Source organism: Bombyx mandarina, chromosome 01, assembly GCF_030267445.1.
Source record: "Bombyx mandarina strain Sakado chromosome 01, ASM3026744v2".
In the NCBI taxonomy this organism is placed as follows: Eukaryota; Metazoa; Arthropoda; class Insecta; order Lepidoptera; family Bombycidae; genus Bombyx; species Bombyx mandarina.
Window position 1 is genome coordinate 12,563,488 of NC_143208.1, and position 15,576 is coordinate 12,579,063.

General features: G+C 36.8%; 1 long non-coding RNA gene across 3 annotated transcripts in view; it reads right to left on the bottom strand.

Moving 5' to 3' along the window:
• LOC114245329 (uncharacterized) overlaps window positions 1-15,374 on the bottom strand; it is a 43,828-nt gene extending 28,454 nt beyond the window's left edge. Inside the window, exons 1-5 of one of the 3 annotated variants that reach the window (XR_003624765.2) lie at window positions 15,111-15,371; window positions 10,238-10,320; window positions 2,370-2,438; window positions 2,038-2,127; window positions 1,203-1,256 (exon numbers count right to left, since the gene is read on the bottom strand). This is a non-coding gene — a long non-coding RNA (uncharacterized LOC114245329). Of the gene's footprint in view, window positions 1-1,202; window positions 1,257-2,037; window positions 2,128-2,369; window positions 2,439-10,237; window positions 10,321-15,110 lie in introns of all 3 variants that reach the window. The other 2 variants (XR_016323745.1, XR_003624766.2) reach the window with 2 other exon arrangements.
• Window positions 15,375-15,576: the final 202 nt, after the last annotated feature.

Sequence of the window (15,576 nt, forward strand, 5' to 3'; positions counted from 1 at the left end):
GACTATATTAATATAATATTAAGTGCTAATTAACGTTTACCTACGGAACCCGTACAGGGTGACGACATAAAAGTAACTAATTAATCTAATTGCTTGCCTTGATGACAATGATCAAAATATGCATAACCAAAGCCACAGTAAGCGATATTAAAATGAACTAATATCTATTTTTGGAAATATTGCGGCCATGTACCCATGATGTATGTGTAACAATGCAATGTGTGCTATAACATATAATGCAACATATAAAAAAGTCATAATGAAGGGAATTAACATGTTTATATTTTTAATTACAACAGTCCAATCAATCATAAATCGTCATCTGCTACTTAAATATTCTGTTTAGAAATTTAAATAAAAAAAACCAGGCGCTACTTAAATTTTGACTTAATTCAGTTATAAATGTAGTACTATATCAAAGTAATGTTTATTTTTAAGATTAGATGTCTGTGGGGATGTGCGCATTTCATTGGCTCGATAATTGTTCGACCAAAATCTCAAAATAACACATCGATCGGGTTTTGGTTAATCGGGCGAGCAAATACGGAGAGGCCGCCGCGGCTCGATGTATCGAGAGATGTACAATGTGCTCGTCTAAACACTGATAAATAGAAAGAACTAGTATGGCGCGATGGCGTGTCGACTGAATGCGATTGTGTGCGCACCTCCCCGCACGAGACGATTTAGTCATGAAAGAAGCACACAGCTCAATCTAACTCTGTGATCGATGCAACAATAAAACTGTATATATGCGACTGGTCTTAAAATGCTGATATTAAATAATTTTCGTGTTGCACTAAATCAGCGGTCGGGGAACTTTTTTAATTATTACCAAAAAATATTTTTGTGTAAGTTGATATTACCCTATGGCGAAGAACAAAAAAAAAACGAAATCGCTTCTTTTTAGTATCTTTCATATTATAGCCCCCTTGATAATTTTACAATAACCAAAAAATTAACGGTTCTAAAGAAGTTTCACTTCTATACTTTTTTTTTACTCACAAAAGTTTCATTTTACCCCGGTTCCCCGACCGTTGCACTAAATAAAGCCACGTTAGTTCCCTCCACTGAATTAGCGGCAAATGCACTGTCACACTGATGTCACTATGATGTTTTATTCGTTATGGAATTAATGTTTAAATGAAAGTAACAGAACCGCAACGCGACATTAGTTTACGTACATGATCGCCGATCGGACCTACCTGCTAAGGGTCTTCAAGCACCAAGCCAATCTCACGTTCATCCAAAGAAGTAGACTGTCAAAATGTATCATAATGTCTATTGAAATCGTTTTTACAACAGTAATGTTCGCTAGCATCATGATATCTCCAGGAAAATTGCAACGAAAAGAACCAGGTTTTTTTTATTTATTTTTTTAGGGCCATTTTAATTCGCCACTGAAACTATGATCTTAAACTAGCCGTTTATTTTTACAACTGAGTGAGAATTATATCTATTTTTAGCATTTCTTTTTCAATGCAAAATTAGTCAATTCGCATGCATGGTGCGAATGTGATTATAAGATTAAATAAAAATAGATTTAAATTAATATATATTTAGATATGTGAAATGATTAATTTTTGTCACATCTATTGAAATCTATCGAATATCTTAAATCTTTTTATAAATAAAACGAAGAACTGTAAGTGTGTACTAGGCTAGTAAATTTATTTAACTTTCTATTTTGTTATTAAAAGAAAAAGTAATGTCAAATGTCATTGAGTTGTCGATGTCTTAAAATACGGCTAACGCGGCAATTGATTTGCTGCTTATAAACCGCTAATCAAACAAACAAGACCAGTTTGATATTTAATTTTTCAGAAACAATAATATGTTGCAGTGTGTGTAATAATCAATTCAAATTTTGCAATCTTCCCGTAAACTTCATGAAATTAACAAAAAAAATTATTAAAAAATTTAAAAAGCATACAGCCAGCATTCGCTTCGTTAAATAAAACAAAAACATCGCAGGGCAAAATACTCTAATCACATTTTTTGTAACATAAATTATAATAATAAATGTCAGAGCATAATTACCTATCAAGTTATTTTCCTTAGGTGTAACGTACAGCAGCGGAGAGAGAAAGAGAGAAGAGAGCACTCTCTTCTGGTTTGTAGGACGCATTTCTGTAACAATGAGAGAATAATTCTTTTTTACCTGGCATAAAAACGTTAACATGTATTCATAGCTTAGTATTGCATATAGGTTGCGCAGCGTTTGCTTAGCTTAATTACAAAACACAAAACATAAATAAAGTAATTCGAAAGTTTTTAGAAAAATTCGCAGAGCTTACTTATCGGTACAATGAATAATTAAAATTAGAAATTTAAAACAAGCTGCAAATACGTTGTATAATAGTGGAACTCACCGGTTCCACCACGTGGGTTCCGTTTTTGGTCAGGCTTCGTCCATGACTGTGAAAATGCTATCGTGCCACCTGCGAAAGACGAAAAGTAATTTTATATTCAAACGCTTTCATATGAAATGGATTTCTAAGAATTCTGCCCTAAACAATTCGCCAAACTATTCGTAGCTAAAATAGATTTTCGATGCTACGTACATAATATGTATGTATACATACAATATGTATCACAGAAACAAGCGCTAAATGTCGAGAAATATTAAATGGACCAATGAACGAGAGACATTTTCAGGTCACGTATGAAATATAACGGTTTACTAACAAATTTAATGTAGCTTCTATTACAGAAATAACTTGTAGAAACAATAACATTAGGACACGAGAATAAACTAAAACAAAACAAACAAAAAAAAACGTACAGATTAGGAGGAGGATACGTTTTGATTTAACTTTTTTATTTATATGCTGATCGGTTTTCGTACAGAAAGCCGTACTTACGCTGAGTTTTGTAAACATTTTACTAATGTTTATTTAATCTGCTCTAAAAAATATATGCGCAATAAATATTACAGCAAACGTAATTGCGGACAGTGCGGGGAACATATTTTGGCTAAGCTATACACAACACACACGAACGTGATAGATATATTACATGACGAGCAAAAAACTTAAATTTAGGATTTCGTAACTTTTTACATGTTGGTAAAGGTCTGAACGTTTTAAAACGCTCTTTATACGCATAAAAGATTCTGAGTACTTTTTTTTTTCTACATATGCTGATAGCCTTGAGAGGCTATTTCAGCTTCGCCCTAACGTGTAGGTGAGCTAACGGGGCTCAAACCGGAGTGCTGCTAACACTGGCCCTAGCAAGAGCAGTGCTTCGGTGAATCTACCACCGGATCGGAAACGCGACCCACTTAGAAGAACCGGCGAGAAACTCAGTAGGCTATTCTGAGTACAAGATCATTCATAAACTCTTCCAGCCGAAGTTAAGACCAATAATACTATTTTGTACAGTATTACAGTACAGTATTACTATACAAAACAGTATAATTGGTCCTAGCTAACGAATACCATCATGCCAGACTGAAGCTTCCTTAATGCTAAAACTATCATAAGTTTTAGCACTAACTTCATCAGCAAACACCCTTAGTATATACGAACTGACTATACCCTACATCACTATGTAGGTATACCGATTAATCACTATTAATGATAATAATTCGTAAGATGCAATAAAATAATATTTACGTTCGTTTTAAATTTATAAATATAACTTGAGGTATAAGGTAATCTTATATCACAAGGTGGGTGGCGCATTTACGTTGTAGATGTCCATGGGCTCCAGTAACCACTTAACAACAGGTGGGCTGTGAGCTCGTCCACCCATCTAAGCAATAAAAAAATAACTATACTTGCACTTCAGTTTCACGAAGGACGAACATGTTGATCGTAATATTGTTGTCATTCTTAAATGCCTCGTCAAAACCAATTGGAAAACCAATTTTGAAAATCATGTCATTCTAATTAAAAAAAAAAAAAAACATTCTGATACAAAAATAATATACTGTACAGCGCCATTATATTATATACGTGTAGTCTTTTAGAAAGTTGTCTGTTTTACAGTGCCTACCGTAAATGAGCTTCGTTAATCGCTAACTTTGTTAACACTGCTTTGTTAACGCGGTATTTTAGACTTTTAAGTACCTAAATGACGCCGGTTTCTTTGTAAAAAAAATAGTAATTTTCCCTCAAACTCACTACGTATTTCTGTTTTCTTACATAGCACATATAAAAGAGTGAGAGCAATGTGATTGCAAATTTAATAAAAACCAAGATAATATTAAGATAACAGTTAGAAGAAAAGTAAATCTGCACGTGGGCGACCTGGTAACACACTTTACATTTTGCCAATATTGGAAAAGCTTTTCGTATTTATAAATCAATCATACGGCGCATGCGCGCTTCCCAGACCGTCACTGCGTGCCTTACTTCTATCTCAATAAACTGTCTGCTCACGCCAATTACGTCCTAATGTTCTACAGCTTAAAATTTATTTCACCTAAACATTCTCCACCCCCAGGTGCGGATATAATTTGTCCTATATGTCCCAATGAACTAATTTCGCCAGAACAGCCGATTCGTGTTCCGAAAAGTCGAGTTCGGAAGTCGGTCAACGCAATTAAATTACCTACCACTGATCTTTCTGTGTTGAACAACGATTTGTTGACACTTGTTGTTGATTTACTCAAAATAATTTTGGAAACATTTTATTTTAACGTGCTTATTTCATTTAATGGACAGAAACAAAAAACTAATATGAAAAATCAGTTTTAAACGATATGTGCTCGAGTTCAGAAGTCGGTCAACGCAATTAAATTACCTACCACTGATCTTTCTGTGTTGAACAACGATTTGTTGACACTTGTTGTTGATTTACTCAAAATAATTTTGGAAACATTTTATTTTAACGTGCTTATTTCATTTAATGGACAGAAACAAAAAACTAATATGAAAAATCAGTTTTAAACGATATGTGCAGAGTCAAGCTCAGCCCATTAATTTGATTTTCGTCCAGCAAACAAGTAGTAGAGATAAATGTGTAAAAAAAATACTGAAAGTTTATTCAATGAATTTATCGTGTAAAGTTTAATAGTATCAATCTTATCAGTTTGTTATCACGCATTCAGTGTATACACTTAGTGAAACTAATTCAACTAACTACTTGGCTACTGCAAAAGATATCGATACTTTCGAAGTCAGCTGCGGTTAGTATAAGTTCATTTAGTCCGCGGGAGCGCGAGCTGTACAATAATACATAGTCTATACACAACCTGACCTCGGCTAAAGCTAACGGCAGTGCATTCGCTGCGGCGGGTGCGGTTCAACGCCACTTGTTTTTTCGCCAACTTTTACAACCGGCGCCATTCAAGTTCCTTCTTGCTCTACGGACTGCACTCGCACAGCCTGACGTACTATTACATTACTCGACGAAGGTTAACGTCACTTTGCTTTCGATGACGGTTGCACTAATGTAAAACAAATCGACAACTTTTTATTTAATTTCGATTTCGACTTCGGTCCGTTTATTTCAAAACTATTACAATAAACATAAGTACTGTAGATAAGTTGTTTTTTTTTGTTACCTATGCTGATAGCCTTGAGAGGCTATTTCAGTTTAACCGTAACTAGTAGATGAGCTTACGGTTCTCAAACCTGACGACGTTACTAACACGAACCCTAGCAAGAGCCGTGCCTCGCAGAATCTACCACCGGATCGGAAACGCGACCCACTGAGAAGATCCGGCGAGAAACTCAGTGGGCTGTGTCTGTGGGTTAATTTACGTATAAGTAAGTAAGTAGTAAGAGGATGGGTGAACTAACTCGAGGACTCCCGATCTGCCCAATGGGCCCAGAAAAGTTCTAACAGTTCAAGAGCAGCTGCTACGCGAGTGAATGTACCACCAAATCGGAATCGCATTTTACTGAGAAGAACCGGCGAGCAAGAGGGCTGCCTGTTATGGGTTAAGGTTCACGCCGAACTCTTCGGCGAATTCGACCGGTACGGTGACCTGTGTATTGGTTGCTGCTACTAATAAATAGCGCACAAAGTGAATAAGAGTGAATCAGAAGGACGGAGTTCTCTAAAAACGTACTCTAAAAATACTACTTAACTTTAAAAGGTTTTAAAAAATATAAATACAGATAGTTTTTTTTTTTTTTTAAGGAATTGCAAAATTGTTTTTAAAGAATGTTGTTTCGTGTTAAAAGCGTAAGCGCACATGCGGACCGCCATCGAAATGAAACGGAGGGCGACTAAAAAAAATCAATTGTACAAAATTGTCAAACAACAGTTTTTTTTTTTTAATATGCTTGGTATTCATACGTACATTCACCACCGAGAAATTAAAACAAACCGGCCATAACACGGCCATTTATGGTGTTGGGAATATGATACGTCACCTGCACCTTTGTTCTTCTGATAATTACGTAATGCTCAAGACCTAAGCCTCAGGATGTACTTTAGTAAAAACAAAACGCTACATAAAGCCTTGGCGTCACGAATTTTATTGTTCTAACATCAAACTTCAAATTAGAACATTAAAATACATGGATTTATATAAACATGTATAATTTATATATCAGAATATATATTTTATAAAACAACAATGTTAGTTACGAAAGCTTAATAAATATTAAAGTTTCAAACAAAATATTACTTGCTTATACATTTTATTTATTATGTCATATCGCAATATGTTAATTTGTTGTCATACTTTTTATCGTGATAATGACCGAAGCAAAAGTATTCACCCTGACCTTCTGATATGTATAATTCAAGTACACTCATACAACAGCTATACAAATGACATACAGAATAATACATAAATAAATCGTTTTAAAGCGATAAATAGGACACGTATCTACATATTATGACGCTTACGAATTCATTTGAATTTCGTGACTTTGACTTTGATATCGGTCATTATCAAAACAAAAGCCAGACTGTTTATCAATTTAACGTGGGTTACGTCACGATTTCACGTATAATTTGGGCTACTACTTCAATATGTTTTCATTAAGTAGATTACTGTTATCTAACTAGTAAAGACTGTTATAACTACTAATACCTGGTGGTAGGACCTCTTGTGAGTCTGCACGGGTAGGTACCACCACCCTGCCTATTTCTGCCGTGAGGCAGTAATGAGTTTCGGTTTGAAGGGTGGGGCAGCAGTTGTAACTATACCGAGACTTTAGAACTTATATCTCAAGGTGGGTGGCGCATTTACGTTGTAGATGTCTATGGGCTCCAGTAACCACTTAACACCAGGTGGGCTGTGAGCCCGTCCACCCATCTAAGCAATAAAAAAATAATAAAAAAATACCTACTAGGGTAAGTCAGAATGTATAAAACTTCTTGAAATAGGATAGGATTCCATATGAGATTTAAAATTTACTCTTTAATTATTCTTTTCAAACGTTTTTAATGTTAACTATCTTATTTAATTAAATTGAATTAAGAATCAAATTCCAGAACATTTGTGTTTGATTTTTTACCATTGATTTAATTATCAAACTCCGTTTCACTAATTTTGTTCTCCTTAGAAGCGATTGAGCGAGCGACCTCACGACATAAACCTGAACTATCTTTTCTATGAAGAACGTCTCAAGAGCTCTTGTAAACAGTAAACAGTAGTCGTCGGTGCCGCTGTAAGGAAAAGCATGAACTGAATGAAAACCACAATTAGCGTCTTCCCGCCTTCAACATTGCCCACCATAATCAGATAAATTAAAAACTGAACATATATACTATAGCTATATCAATATTATTATAATTAATAACCATTGAGCATCGGAATAATTTTATTTTCAATAATTAACACTGATTGGGTACACTGTTAGACGTGATCGATAATTTCTAGTCTTGGCAATCTTTGAACACTTTTATTTTCGCCGACATTTCAGTGGGTAGTCCTATTTATATATTTTTTTTCTACTATGTGTTCGCGATTTCGTTCGCGGGGTATTTAACAAAACAGTTTTACTTTATTTACTTGTTCACTCGACGAACGACGGTTCAAGTGTTATTTAATTAAGGTAAGCAACTTTTCGCTAAAAGTGAACAGCCGACACTCTGGCACTTGCGTCAATGATTCAGTCTAACATACGGTGTTGGAACCTTAGTTGGATTTTTGAGTTTAATTAATTTGTTTGTCGGCGACTACCGACCTCTGAATAACACAATTATTTTTATAAGCAACAGTTCAGCTCTCTCTCAGCCAAAGTGTTAGTATGAGATAAAACATAATTCGTAATTAATAACAATAAGTGCGAGGACTTTATTAGTTTATTTGTCAACGAATCAGGTGCTCACTAAATACGGCTACTAAGATGCTAGTCTGTGATAGAATACCTATTTCTATTGCCTATTTCTGCCGTGAAGCAGTAATGCCTTTCGGTCTGAAGGGTAGGGCAGCCGTTGTAACTATACTGAGATCTTAGAACTTATATCTCAAGGTGGGTGGCGCATTTACGTTGTAGATGTCTATGGGCTCCAGTAACCACTTAACGCCAGGTGGGCTGAGCTCATCCACGCATCTAAGCAATAATAATAATAATAATAAAAAGTATCCCCACTTGTTGTTCTACCCTCACTCTAATTCCTATTCTCCCAGCGGAGCAATCATGCGTTCCGGTTCAAAGACCCCACCTTCACTTCTGTAAGTCAGTGGCGGCATCCAGGCTCTGTCGATAGTCTATTAAGAGCAACGTAAGTTAAATAAGAAGACTCTTTCGAACGAATTTTTAGTAATCTTGAAACGAACCAAGTTCTTCGATAGAAAATCTCTTCAATGAAATTTTAAATAATTTACAACACATTGCTTCTTTGAAATACCGTGTGTAGTATAACGACCTGATTCGGGTAATTACGATTTACCTGTCGTCAACTTCAATTGCACTGCATTTTGCATTTCTGAATTTAAAACCACCAGAAAGGAAAGGTATATTCGAACACAGCCTTTCTCATTCCAATTACACGACACACGCATACATACATATGTGTGTTCATTTAGTATGTTGGTAATGCAGCCTTTCCTTTTGGATATAATACAGCAAAACCAACTCTTATTAATTTCAATACTGTTTCAAATTACGATGACAAGGACCTAATATTTGTAATCCATACAAATTCTTTGATACTATCAATAAGGAATAGTTAGGAAACAAACAAGAAACTAGTGAAGTGGGGTAAACGCTTTTAGCGTTTTTATATATCGGTCTGTGGTTCTTATAGTACAGAGAATCCTAATTTGGCGCCAGAAGGCTGTGTGCGAATAAAATTTGATATCATACGAACGAAAAAATCCCCATTGGTTTAATTACAAACTCTATCGATAGCAATAAAACGTGTTACATACTTACTCACTTATGACTCTAATAAAAATTGACAATTATATCTGGCAAACAGTTCAATGACCCTCGCAGTAATCTTGACTGTATAAGAACGATGAACAAGGGCATTGTGATAAATACGATATTAACATTGAATGCCTCGAAAACAATCACACAAACATGTACTCACGTCACGGAACTGATAACCAACGTACTATGGTACTTTATGACAACATTATCGCTAACCTAAGCACGCTCAATAACGTCATATTATGTATGTTATCGCGTCGACTTTCAACTGAGCTCCTAAATTAATGGTTTCCTATGTTGCTTCACAATAATATGAAAATGTTCTACGTTTATAAAAGTAGAACAAGCGGCTCTATGAAAAGCCGATATACGACCTGATCTGTTCTACGCAACAAATAATTTATTTATAAACAATATTAATTATTGGCGGTAAAGCGCCGCCGCAATGCCGATGGTAAAATGAGTGCTCCTTAAATAATTATTTAATTTATTCAATATAACAGCATAATACGTAAAATAATAGTGTTTCAGTTGATTATATTCAATGTACGTGGTTTCGGTAAAATATTTTCATGAACATTGTACGGTCGGTACGTTGCGACCATATTGGCAGTTTCCCAAAATTATAAAGAGACTGAAGATATTCCACCGCGCCGGTTTAAAATACATTTACCAATAAATTTATTTCAAAATGCCCGTTGTTTCCCAGCACGTTCTATGATTTTAAACGAAATCGTATAACGCTAGTCCGACCCGAAATTATCGTCAGTAAGACCGGTGCTGTCTTATCGGTTGTTGTATTGTTATAAGTATAATAGGTCAGTTATGATATATTTTACTCAATAATTAAAAATTATTCCACCGATATGTGTTTCGTGTATTAAATTTGCATTTCGAACAGTCGATACAAAATCCTTTAGAATTTTATTTTAAGAGTTGATTTTACTTACGATATGCATTATTCCAGATATGCCATTCCTAGTTTAGCTTCTCTGAACTTTCAATACGAAGACTTGATCCGTCATATCTCCATCTGTGAACAACAAAACACTTATGAATTTATATTTATTCAGTTTCATAACAATACTTGAATCTTTAAATCGACAACACAAACCTGGATGTGAAATGTTGTTTTCTCAACATACAAGTACAAAATAAAGATTATGGGAAAGTTTACACAAATACAAGAATATTATACAAGACGATTAAATCATTGACTACGCCTCAACACTTCGTGGGAGCTTCACAAAGAAGGAATGCATTGCACAATTTCCAACTCGTTTTTTGTGAGCAACTAGGGGTGACTTCTGTTGAATAGGCGAACTCCAGCTACCTGCTCATTGTCGGTTCGAACTGATTTTAACAAGATATTTCAAAAAGGGACCGTTTTTATGTGGATTTTGAAGTTAATTTATGTTGAGACATTTTCGCCGAACATTAAATTCCTGTTTCGTTGCTCACTATACAGTTCATACCATGAAGGTTTGTTTTTTTGTAAGTCCTTTGGAACCACTGAATTTCCCGACACGATCTCGTTTTATTTAAAGGCGGTTATTTTTGAAATTAGCTTTAACCGGACGTAGTTACCTTCCACAGATTAACCTAATTGACGCAATTAATTCATTAATTACGAAGAGGTCTCTGTTAGGTATAATACGGGACATTCGTGGACTTCAAATAATGCAAACGTGACGTTTGGAAAAATATTACATTAGAACTATGAAACACACACAATATTAGCAAATTACTAAGACAATGCTATCATTCCTTTATTAAAGTAGAATCGATTAATTAGCAATGTTAATACAAAACGCGTGCGGCGTCGCTCTACTAAGTCTATCAGAACCCGGAATCTATTCTTTTTATTCGAAATACCGGTTTGCTGAACTGATGGTTCTCATTGACTAAAAAGATTAAATTATAATGAAAAAAAATTTAATTTGCTATTTTAAAAAAATAATGAAATAACATAATTTGGCGACAATGTAATTAATTACATTCACGATTCTATGAACTCGTTTAATAATCTGAATTTCGAAGAGGTCGTCCTCGAGCTAAGCGGCTGCAAATTAGAAGCGATGATCGACCGGATGACGGGTAACGCATGCAAAGTTGTTCTTTTAAATAAGAACATCGGATTCCAAGTCACGTAACCAACAATGAATTCTCCGCTTGTACAGTGCAATGAAGCCGGGCCGAAGCTACTTGTTCTATCTTCACGGTGTAATTTATATTAAATACACCGCAGATTTCAGAACTAAATATTATAATGAAAATATTTTTCAGTTAACATTCACATCAACTAACAGTACAGCATGTCTTGTGTAGGATGATAATAAACAGGCCGGTGACGTCATATCCTTAGCTGCTCCCAGCTACATGTATCTACTTTACGGTCGACGCACTGATAATTGGTACTAATTCGAACTTTGTACGGAAACAATTTCTTTCGGTTGAACAATAAAAATCTCTGTTTGAACTAGAAAAAATAGTCAAAAATACGGCTTACTGTGTTTTATTACAATCGGAGTTTGTTCTGGCAGACGATTAAATATTATATCAATAGCTGTACAACCACACCATTCCTCTTAGCCGTATTACAAATTGGGGTGTTAAACTAACTCATCGTATAACTTTGGGAAACTCTATAGCACGTCGACGCGTCGTACATTGACCGTGATATACAAAAATTACAAAAACAGATGAACAGAATTACGTTTTTTTTTTTTCGTAGTACCTACATTATTCGTTGTTTAATCCACATTTCGTTCTCTGTGGTACCTACGCGCCTATAATATTTGTCATAGCCGTTTCGTTTCGATCATTCTGGAGCATTATTTAACACGAAGAGCGATCGATACTATTAACTCGTAAAAGGATAATCACAGTTATGTTCTTGGAACTGTAAAGTATTTTTGCGATTGTGTTTTTTTTTTTCAAATAGCTAAACGTAAGCAATTAGCGAAGTGATGAACTTTCTTCGCATACCGCTCTCTGCGTGAGAGTACTTGCTATGTTGCGTCTCACTCCATTTATCGTGAGCACTGAGACATACCAACGATCACGGACTAACGATTAGATCTTAGGTGTTAAATATCGGTAAACTGACTGATAAATAAGTGTTTCTTAAACTAGATGAACTGACAATACAGCCACTAAAAGTTGCACTCTAACAAAATACGGAGAAAGCCGGCCACTGTAATTCACGAAATATTATGATTACGAAATACTCGTATGTAATACGTGTTTGTCCTATTTTTTACTAGTTTGCCAGTAATGTGACGGAGCCCTACGCTAAAGTGCCAACAACTGTAAAAGTTGTCAGCTCCATCGAATGAGCAGACGACCAGTGATGGCATTTAATACAATGTTGAGAAAAGTACATATATGTACATGTATATTGGAAGACTAAATACTCATTTTTAATCCAGAAAACAATGTCTGTGTTATAATAGTAGATAATGTTATTGCGCGGAAGCTCTATGCATTGTTGATAATAGAACCTCCTTAAGCCATAATGTCACCTTGTCGTGAACATCTGCAACAAAACAATGGTAACCAATACAAAACAAATAGAATCTTAAAATCCTTACATAATGTTGCTTCAGAGAAAGCACATAAGGTTTATTAGAAGTAAGAGGTAGGGCGTGAGTGTAAATAAAGCACACCCATAAAGCACTTTAGTGTGTCAACAGAGTAAAATTACTTATTAAGCTATTAAAGCATTCACCCAGAGTACTTGGGGAATGCTTCCAAATAGTAGATTTACAAATCAAAAGTAGTGTCTATATGTAAGTGGAATAGGTTGTTTGTTGGGTGTTCCGCCTATATCTGCCCCAAATCAAGAATGCGTTCAAATTTGAACGTTAGGGTATCCGTTATTCCAATGCAATTGAAATCCAGTCATTCACTCATTTTTGATATAACAACAACGTAAGGTTTGAGCCTCAACCTATTCGCCCGATGACGCAAATATGGTCTCTCAAGACCATCAGCTTAGGTAGAAAAAAATAAAAATATTCTGTAGGTCCCGGTAACCACATAACTCGATTCGAGTTCATCTGCCCACCTACGGCACTAAAACATTAATTTGTAACTCCGTTATCCGATGCGCACGCATCGTAACCGACCACTTGTTGAAAGTCTACAACAGTTCCCGAATATTCTCCACCATATCATTCTAACGTGACTTTTTCACGACTACCATAACTTCAAGCATTTATCGGACGATAAAGTTGAGTACGAATATCTAAACAGTTTGTTTAATCCACCCAACTATAATACCAAACTAACATTACGAGCTTTGTTTCTTTTTACATATACTTATTTGGATCAATTTTTGTGTAACAATAATGTGGCGTTAGTTACAGATACGTCAACTGTTTAATTTCCAGAATAACACGTGGCTCCAGTAGTCGATCTAATAAGAGTTGGAGGCCCGCAAGGCAAACTGGTCATTGGCACGATATCGCGAGGTCTTCGTCCGCTTTTATTCGTGGTTATAACTGACCTTACGCTAGGCACACCTTCGATGCATACGATGGTCGACTTGCACCTGGCGACCGAGTCTACTCTCTTTTTTATGGTGTGTCTGTCGATGGCAGTTTATTTTCATCGTGCGCGAGCAGATGGCGCGGGCGCAAGGGTCGCGCGAAGTTGGTGTGTTAGCGCCATTGTGCTCTTTAAGTGCATTTACATAGGGTGCAAATAGAATCGCTCTGATCATACAGGGTATACTTGTAAACAAACCGAGCGAGGGCAATGGCTGCCTGCCACTCCCCGCCCTCAGCTCCAACGACGCCATTCAACCGGGAAGTTTACGATTTATTTTTAGGTTCATGAAACATTGTTTGAAAGATAATAAAATAACGGAATTTGAAATACAAACACCCAAGTTTTATTAATTTTAGTTGATTTGATACAAGACCTTACCGAAAAAGTTATGATAGGTACTTATAAACTGAAGTCTATTTTTCTTAAAGAGCGCGCATAGGATGAGACCGCGTCGTTGTCGGTTGAAATTCAAATTCGTTTACAACAAAAGCGCGCGAAATTATGTTTGTCGCTGAAGATGTTTGTCCACTTGTAAATTTTAATTTTCAATAAGCACTATATCACTCGTTTGTTAACTAAAATCTAGGGTGTGATAAGATGTAATAAAAATATTGTAATACGGTTATAATTATAGTAAGCATAACAATGTGTTTTTATACTCTTGGTAACGTAAGACATAAATTTAAACAGCTTCTCCGGTCCGTCCACAGGAAACAAAACGATTAGGTATCTATTAACAAATCTGCCCTTTGCGCTATGCGTAATGTTGCAATGTGAAGGGTATGGAAGCCACGAGGCCAGGTGCACAGTCGGGGTCAACATCCGCTCCAATGCGACAAGTAACCCAGTGCGTTTACGTGTGTTAGCTTACATGTCCAATGTGCCTAATAAACGACATTGACATTGGTATAACGGCATGCCAGAGTCGATATTCGTTTTGGCGGTGCCATACTTTCTTAAGAATAATAAATGTTGTCTTTGGCATCGTCGTCGTCGTGTCGTTGGTGGACAGGCGCGAGTCAATGACCTGAGGGCGCGGAGGGCGCGGGAGGGTGCGCGCGCACGCAACCGCGCCCCGCCTTTATTTATTACGCTACGAGCGGCGCGCTCGGCGCCGACACTGCTCGGCGGGGCGGAGGCCGCATTCCGGGCGGTCGGCGCCGTGGGCCGCCGCCGCGCGCTGCTAAAATAACACGCACAGTACAGGCTCACCGGCTGCTCTACGTCACTAATCCAGTCACACTCTAAAATAAACCATATCAAACTTACTGTTTCGGGACAAGACGCGAGCACGTGTTTTCACCTTGATGCAGTGTCTCCAGCCTCTTGTTGAACGCACCAGTCACTTTACTCATACTGAATGTTAATCAAAGTTTCCAGGAAGTCGCTTTGCGAAAGACAATTAAGTGTGCGTTTGGTTTTTAAGTCAACACAGAAGTTCACATGGCGCGCGCGAAGTATTGCGCCGCAGTAAAAAGCGGCGCGTCAGCTTCGAAGGCGGCATGACGCATTAGTGAACGCGCGGCGCGATTCTACAGAGTGCGCAAGCAGACGGGGCGATGAAAAGGATGCGGGGGAATAGAGGAGCCCCCCGCAGCGAAACCGTGCTGCCCTCTGCATCGAGCTCATCGACCGCGCTCGCCCTCAACGCGATGCCGTGCTGCTGCTGTGCCACTCTCACTTTACCGCAACGAGACCTTCTGACTCAACCTATCCTTCACATAAACATGCAGTA